The following is a 9,028-nucleotide window of genomic DNA, read 5'->3' as shown; positions in this document are numbered from 1 at the left end:
TTGCCCAGCTCAGAAAATTATGGTATTATATCATATGGTTATACTGAAGGAGTACTAATTCTGTTATTGAAATTTCACTTATTTTTCAATACATTCATACATAAAGCTTCACGTACATCTCTGATGCTTTTTCTGGATGAGATGCTAAAAACAGATCCTGGACATTCATAAGGCGCTGACACCCACTGCGAAACTGTCTTCTAGAACCATCGTGCTAACGTACGCCCCTACCGGAAGGACTGTAAAGGCACCCTACTTGCTTATGCTCAGGTCACTGTTAAGTATTATCTATTTTCTCCCGAATTTTTGTCAAATTGTCAAATATGAACTCTCCTTGTAATTTGCATTTCTTTGGTAATCAGTGACATGATTTCAGTCTGCATACACTGAAAGGCCATTTAAATTTCTCCTTGCATGAATCTACAAGTCATCTTCTTATTTTTCTATTGGTATGCTTACCTTTTTCTGGTTGATTTTAAGAGCTCTCTCTATAGGGGTGTTATCATTGGTCAGTGTAAAGGTAAAAAACAAAAACAAAACACAACCCCGACTTTTCCCTGTTGCTAAAAAGGGAAAAGACTTCCCCTACCTCTTTTTTCCGAGCACTTCCTTGGAATTAGCTTCCTTCCTCTGTTCCTTTGATGTGTATGTAAATCTTTTTAGAGGCTAAATAAACCTCTTGCCAGCCTTTGGACTCAGGAACCTTTCTCTTAAGTGCTTGGAGCCCACTTTTTGCAATGCAAGTATCAAGGAATAGAGTACCTCTAACTTCCGGTCACCTGGGGAAGTTAACCTGGCCACTGGGCTCAACCTGCTTATCCCAGGAATGCAAGCAGAAGTTTCCTTTCCCTTCAGATAAAGGCACAGATGGCTACCCCAATTACCAGGTGAATATTTAACAAATGGCATTGTCAGGTCATCCTCTGAGAAAACCCATGAGCATGAATCCTGAGAACCTGGGAGTGATGGGTTTCCACTGCTAGGTTATATACAAGGTGGCATTCCTTTCTGTCTTCGTAATCTCATTAGCATATTCTCTGTAATGTGTGTGGCAGTCTGTTCCTCCGTGAATTCAATAATAAACCTGTTATCATTATTCTGTATGGGTTTGGAGAATATTTCTCAGGATGGACCTGAGATTTTAATTTCCCCCCCCCAGTCATGATATATATTCCAAGCTGATTTTGCCTTCTGTTTATTTCCATGTGTTTCATGTATTCATTGATGTGCAGTTGGCCTATATTTGGATCTATCAATCTTTTTTTCTTATGGCTTATTTCTATGCTTTTACTCTCAAAAAGTTCTTCCTATCCTGAGAACAAATATGTGTTCTCCATTGGTTTTTTCTTTGTCCTTTATTTATTTATTTATTTATTTATTTATTTATTTTTTATAATAAGATTTTTTAAATTGTATTATGTTAGTCACCATACAGTACATCCCTGGTTTTTGATGTAAAGTTCGATGATTCATTACTTGTGTATAACACCCAGTGCACCATGCAATACGTGCCCTCCTTACTACCCATCACCAGTCTATCCCATTACCCCACCCCCTCCCCTCTGAAGCCCTCAGTTTGTTTCTCATAGTCCATAGTCTCTCATGCTTCATTCCCCCTTCTGATTACCCCCCCCTTCTTTATCCCTTTCTTCTCCTACCGATCTTCCTAGATGAGAGACCATATGATAATTGTCTTTCTCTGCTTGACTTATTTCACTTAGCGTTATCTCCTCCAGTGCCGTCCATGTTGCAGCAAATGTTGAGAAATTGTTCTTTTTGATAGCTGAGTATGGTTTTAATTCTTTATATTAAACACTCTTAAGTCATTAAGAATTTACTTCAGTGTATGGTGTAAAGTATATATAATATCACACTCCCCCACCCTCCAAATCTATTACCAATCATCAGACACATATTTAACTTCTTCATTATGAAGAATCTATCTACAAGGATTATGGTCATCTGATGCAGTGATGTGGAAAGGAAGTGACATCCAGTCAGGAGACATAGGTTCTCAGCTCAGCTAAGACGACTGCTACTGAATGTACGCCCTTCCTTTGCCTCCTCTAACTTCTTTATGAGCACATGGACAAACTCAGCTCTGCCATATTATATGAAATTGGGCAAATTCTTCGCCTTTTTGTGCCTCAATTTTCTCATCTGTAAAATGGTGATTGTATACTTCCCTCATAGGATTACTGTAAGGATTGAATTAGTTAATACACATAAAGAGTTTAGAACAATGCCTGATACCCATAAACACTCAAAGAAATACTAATTAATACGATTACAATAATCTCAGTAGTGACAAATATGCTTAATAGGAGGGTATTTCTTTTCTTCCGGAAAAGGTGCTGTTAAGCCGGTGGGGACTCAAAGCTTCAGTCTGCTCATTGTTAATTACTCACAGCTCTGCAGTGACCGTGGACGTGAACGTACACAGTGTATTCGTTTGCTCCGGGGCCATGACAAAGTCCTACACACTGGGGGCTTCAACAACAGACAACTGTTGTGTCGGATCGGAAGGCCAGAAGGCTGAAATCAAGGTGCCGACACAGCTGCTCCCTCTTGAGGGCTGTGAGGGTAGGACCCGCGCCAGGCCGCTCTTCTTGGCTTGTAGATCTTCACGGTCACAAGGGATTCTCCCGTGTGGCTCTGTATCCAAATGTCCCCGCAGAAGTATTGAACGAGAGCCCACCCTAATGACCTCCGTTTGAAGTGATGGTCCATCTCCCAATAAAAGAAAGACCCTATCTCCAAATAAGGTCATCTTCTGGGGTTGGCAGTTACGACTTCAACATATGAATTTGGGGGGAACACGAATCAACCTGTAACACACGGTGCAGCCGTCTGTGTATGACAACAGCAGCAGTGCCTCGGGGGAGCCTCCCCGTGAGACATTCCCACGGCAGACAGTCCTGAGGCACAAGGGAAAAGGCATCAGCAAGCAGACGACTCCGAGGTATTCCCGACTCAATTTTAAAGAAGTTTCCTCTTGACTTGAGGGGATGGCTTTTACCGGAGAAACAATCAGTTAGATTGTTTTCTTCTTCACCTCATCTTTCTATATCTATTAACTAGGAATAAAAGTCCACACCTGCGGACTTGAAATAAAGTTTAGAGGAAATTAGAAAGCTTTTGGGTTAAAACCCTTCGTAAACCTTTATGTAGCCAGGAAAAGCGTCCCGCTCTAACATGAGTAATATGAAACTTGTATGTCTCGGCAGATTTTTCTCATTTTGAGAGCAGATCGTGCATGAATCGATTTGCCAGCATCTGAGCGAGGACGAATGGGGAAAACAATGCTATCGAGATATATTTTTTCTTCTACAGGCAGGTGTAAATCACATAAAGACCTTCATAGCCATTAGAGCACGTGACAATCTGACTCAACAGAAATGCCATCAATTCTATAGCACTTTGGTGTCTGCTCTGTGGCTTAACACATGAATTAATGGGGAGCTTGTGTGGAGAATTAGTCATGAGTATAGATAGAAAAAGAAAAAGTGTAGGAAGGCGAGCGATCTGCAGGACATGTTGTCTACTCGTGAGAAGGAGGGCGTTGGTGGAAATGCTCACAGTCCTCCTTCTTCTCCTTTCTCTTCCACCTGCCTGTCCTCCCAGGGCTAATTTGGGACATCTACTGATAGCACGAGATGAGGAAGCAAATGGGAAGTTCGCAGGATGGAGGAGGGAAAGGTCGTTGTGGGCTGCAATGGGACGCGGTTATAGGTCTGAGTGGTGGAGGGGACTGTGGGCTCACCTTTCTCCATTGTGAATGATCAGCACTCAAAATGGCCCAGTTACTTCATTTGAAGTTAGACCTCTGTTGGACTCCTACTCCTGTTTATAGACTTTGAATAGTCACTCAATTTCCCTGAGCTTTGGAGTGAACGATGCCGAACGCTGCAGAATTATGGTGAGGACTGACTATCCTGAGAACTGTGGGAGCAACCAGCAAATGCCCAATCTGAACTTGTGGTTCATCCCCAGGGAGGGAGGGAAGTAAGTGAAATGATTAACCATTTCCTTCAGTTATGGCATGACAGCAATGGTGTGCTCCCTTTGGTTGCGTAGACACAGGGTTTAGTTCCTTCAGGGAGGATGGAATGGGAGTGAACGTCATGGGTCAGAGAAGAAACAGCAGTTAGGAAGTGATTTCATCAACAGAGGCATGGTCAGGGTCTTCTAATTGCTATTCACAAAGACATTTGTCCCTATTTATAATTGTCAACAAGTAGATTATTAGAAAAATTCTGGGGATGCCTGGGTGACTCTGTTGGTTAAGCATCTGCCTTTGGCTCAGATCATGATCCTGGGGTCCTGGGATCGAGTCCCGCATCAGGATCCCTGCTCAGCAGGAAGCCTGCTTCTCCCTCTGCCTCTGCCCCTTCCCCCGCTCATGTTCTCTCTCTCTCTGTCTCAAATAAATAAATAAAATCTTAAAAAAGGAAAAATGCCGAAGTAATGGATGGACAGTTAATTAGCTATTTGGTTGTTGTCAACAGAGGAAAAAGCTATGCTATAATTTAATCACCAACTACACCATGGTTTCTTTAAAGATGGGTCTTGGTTTGCTGTTTCCACAGTTGCCTGGAAAAGACGACTGGCAGTGTAGGAGGTGATCTGCTTCTGTGTGGATGCAGAACACGGGTAGGCTGGAAATTAAAATTCTGTCATTGTTTTCTCCTTAAAGAAGGTGGGAGCCATTTGGGTGGCTGCTGGGATAGAAAATGCAATCTCTACAATAATCCAACATGAACGCTTTACCTAGCGAACAATGCACTCTCCCCCAACACATTGTATTTCCTCTTTGATTGTCTGCTTCCAAGTTTATTCTGCATAATATAGCCTTTATTTCTGCACGTTTTCCCTATGTAGGCAATTTATAGTCAACTTGACTAATGGCTGCATTGCAGGAGTACTTTGTCCTAGTAGCCAGCATCCTGGAGGGGTGGTTAATCTCTTTGTGTTAAATACATCCAGTTCGAGAACATGCGTTGAGCTTGTACTGTGTTTGAAAGACTGTCCCATAACGGGCACTATGGAGGCAACTGAGACACAGCTCGTGCTCACTAGGTTATCAGCCGTCTTTCCAGGAAGCAGACAGGATTAATCACCATGGTGGGGAGAGGGAGTGCCTGGAAAAGCTTGAATTAAAATTTGAAGGATGCATAAATGGGATGGGGAAGTCATTCTAGACTAAAAAACAGATAGAGCAAAACCCGGAAATGAAAAGTGCATGGATGAAACCGTTTACGCCATGTTGTGAATAAATGATCGTCTCTTTATAGGCTACCTTTCTAGCTCAGCAAATAGTTCTGGACAGTATGGCAGGGCCGGCGGAAGCTATTTGGGGATGAGTGGGGGGACCATTCCCTGTGTTCTCAAATCACACTCTGCATCACATCAGACTGGACAGGGTGGGAGCTGGCCAAGGAAAATGCGGCTGGATCTTTACATTTGCTGTGCTCTCCCTGGTTACTTGACTTTTTTTTAAAGCCATGTGATCGCATTCAGTTTTAATCTTGTTTTTTAAAACTTTAATCAACAATGCACAAAAAAAGGACAAAACTTCACCTCATGTGGGTGACTGCCCATATTGATCAAATCACAAAATGCAGTGAACATGGTATATACAATTCGGCACTTCCTGAGTCTTTCACAGGGAAGATTTCTCGGCTGGGCTGGCTGTGAAGCAGACGATCCCCAGGAAAGGTCCACTGTGCCTACTCCAGCTCCCGGGTCTCTGCGAGTCCTCTGGGAAGGAGATGGGGAGAAAGAGAAAATAAACACTATTACATCCTGTTCTCCTGGTGAAACCGAAATCCTCACTGTTCCACGTCATGGAGGAAATATGTATTTTTCCAGTCTGCGGTTCCTAAACCCAAGTGTGATGTGTGATTATTACTAAGAACCATGGATGATTTTCTGGTGATTCATTGTTGGCAATATTGATTCACATATGAGCTGGATTAGAAAAATATGGAATCATTTTTGACTTTAGTGAGAATAATAAGACAGCCCCTCTTTCTCTTATTTGTTCTCCAGGACAATATATTCCATTTTGCTTTCTTTTTATTGCTTCATATTCAGAGAGAACAGGTCAATAGATCAATAAATGTCATTTTCTCATTTGCCTAAAATCACAAAGTGAGTACAGATTTCAGCCTCCCAGGCACAAGAATGCACTGGATGACATGGCATTAACATCACAGCCAGATATGATAATATCATGTTCCATGACAAGAAATGATTAACACGCCTTTTGATCTCTTCTCCTTCTAACAGTTCTCTTCAGAGTTACTCCTTATTTTAAAAGTGTGATCTAAGTGGAAATTACTACAGATGCTGCGTATATGAGATTAATGACAGCAACGAACTCTTACCGTGTTCATCTGTCTTTGACAATGGGGACTGAATGGGGCCCCAAAGACTTACTAATCCCCCACCGCCTCACTTCACAGAGCCTCTGATGTCAGCAGAGAAGGGCCTGGCCCAAGGTGACACCGAGTACTTTTTAGCAGAACTGGAACTAAAGGTGGACAGACAGTCCTGCTGATGGGAGCTGGGAGGAGGGGGGCAAAAGAGAGCCCCACATGGACAAGTATTTTTCAGTGTGCTGTCCGGGAAGGGGATGCGAGGCAGCATGGGGTGGGAGGGCAAGGAAGAGGCACTGTTGTTTTTAAGGTTGGTCCACTGAGTGGCTGAGAAAAGACAGCGACAGGGGGCGGCAGAAAAGTCCAGGAGAGCCGCCAAGCAAGAAGGAAGCGGCCATAGGGAACACTGCAGGACACGGGTCAGGAGTAGACGGGAGGAGTTGCAGTGAAGGTCAGACACCTGCACCTCTTCCTTAGAAACAGCTAATAGCTTGCTGAGCTGATGAGAACAGAAATCAGACCAAAGGCGCACAAGGTCAGTCCTGAAAATAAATAATCAGTGGCCAGGTCAGAGTCTGTGGTCCAGTAGTCGGGCACAGGGTACGAGAAGGACACTGGATGCTGCTGGCCTATGCCAACACCCAGAGGGGAGGAGCTCAAAGCCTTGGGCCGCAGAAGGACATCCACACCGGGAAGCCAAAGGGACCAAGGGGTTCCGGGAGGGGGGCAGATAGAAGCAGGAACAAGGAAATGGTTGCTAGAAGGGTCCAACTAATTCTGCCAAATACTGTTTCCCTTACATGCGACTGACTTGTTTTAGGAGGTGAGCTCTGACTGAACATTTCTATGCCAGAACAAGCCTGTGGAGGAAATCCTCCCGTGAACCCATCCCCCTCCCCCATGCCGCCTTAAGGAGAGTCAGGCAGAGCGGAGGTGAGCTACTCGCCCCAGCTCAGGGTGACAGGATGTGCTGGGATGAGACCCAAGTCCGCTCTGACGCCGGAGCCTCAAACGTCCCATGACTCTGCTTCCTAGTTCCAGCAAGTTGATGGAACCTGGTTTATGAGGTTGAACAGAATTTGCAACAGGAAGACAGGAACACCTTCCAGGGGTGAAACAAACCCCAGCATGGACAATAAGGGGCCTTAAGTAATGTTCCTCTGAGGGGTGCTTACTCCTACCCTCCCATGGACAAAACTTATTTTCAAATATAGTTTTTATTCTTATTGAGGTACAGTAAGTCCAATGGTTCAGGAGACAATTGCCATTGAAATGATGCTTTGTTACAGTTCCCAAGAGAAGGGGGCCACACTAAGCCATGGGGGTGGGGGGTGCAGGGCGAAACCCCAGGGTCAGTCACAAGGCAGAGGGAAAGGGGAACAGTGAGCAAGAGCTTTCATTGTGGTCTCTCTGGGAAGGAACAGGAGAAGCAGGAGAAGCAGGCTCAGGATTGGCTAGTTTGAATAATTTCAGGGCTCTGGGGCACAGGGGCTGTCAGATACCTGGCTGGGTGATTAGGACAAGAGGGTATGGTTCAGAGTGAGAGCCCCGTAGAGGAAGTGAGGGGCGGCTGTGGGCTCCAGGAGTTGGTTGTTTTGTGTTTGAAAGGTGCGCTGGGGAGGTGGGGGGGGGCTAGTTTATCTGTGGGAATTGGCCAACTCTGGGAGGACTGGTCTCCCAGTGTTAGCAAGGCCCAGATGTCAGAGCATCAGAGCTACAGAAAAGGCCCAATCAGTATATATATACATATATCCATTAACATAACCCTGCTGTCCTCACCCAGGGAAAGGTGAGGCTTGTCGACTGGGACTTTGGAAGAACACTGAGCACGATTTTCCTCCTCCTCCTCTTTTCCCCTTGGATGGGAATCTGACTTCAGAGAACACTCCTACTTTCTGTCTGTCCTGAGGGAAGCTTGGTCACAGAAGCCTTGCCCTTGTGGTGGAGGGCGGTGGGGGCCACACTGGATGGAGAGCTAATATCCAGTTCTACAGCTAAGTATCTGGAAGGCCATGTCCCTGCAGATCTGAGCCACATTCACCAATGCCATCCTGCTCGGCAAACATCTCCGGATACTGGGTCACATCTCTTCGTTGGTTCTGGTGAGGAATAGATGTATGCTCATTTCTTCCCTGGGAACTTCGTAGGGTAACAATTGCCACAGTAGGGCAATAGCCTTTGATCCTGATTACCATTCAGTCAAATGGCTGGGACCCCCAATACTGTTTCTACCTGGCAAAGAAAAATGAGCGAACGCAAAGAATCTTGGCTGTGATTCAACTTCTGCTAAGGTTTGGTTGTTGTGCCTTCTCTCTAAGAATGTGTGACATATTCCTTGGGAGCACACAGCCTCACACTCCAAAAGGACCCTTTTTGTCCCTAGTCAGTTAATCTTGACAGACTTGAACTTTCCCATCATTAGGGTGAGCACACAGCAGGGTGAGTTTCTCACCCAAGACAATCCAGCAAAGAACAGTAATTACCTGGGTCCTTCCTCTTGCTTCAAAAATCATCATCCAATGACCAACTACAAATCCTGAAGTTTTCTTCATTATTCTTCCCAGGAAGCTTCCGGCATCTTCTGGAAATTGCACTCCATCTGGGATTCCTTGACATGCCAGAGTTGTCCGAAGATGGTAGACTTTTCA

The sequence above is a fragment of the Ursus arctos genome, unplaced genomic scaffold, assembly GCF_023065955.2.
Source record: "Ursus arctos isolate Adak ecotype North America unplaced genomic scaffold, UrsArc2.0 scaffold_7, whole genome shotgun sequence".
Classification (NCBI taxonomy): Eukaryota; Metazoa; Chordata; class Mammalia; order Carnivora; family Ursidae; genus Ursus; species Ursus arctos.
This window is presented reverse-complemented; position numbering follows the sequence as displayed.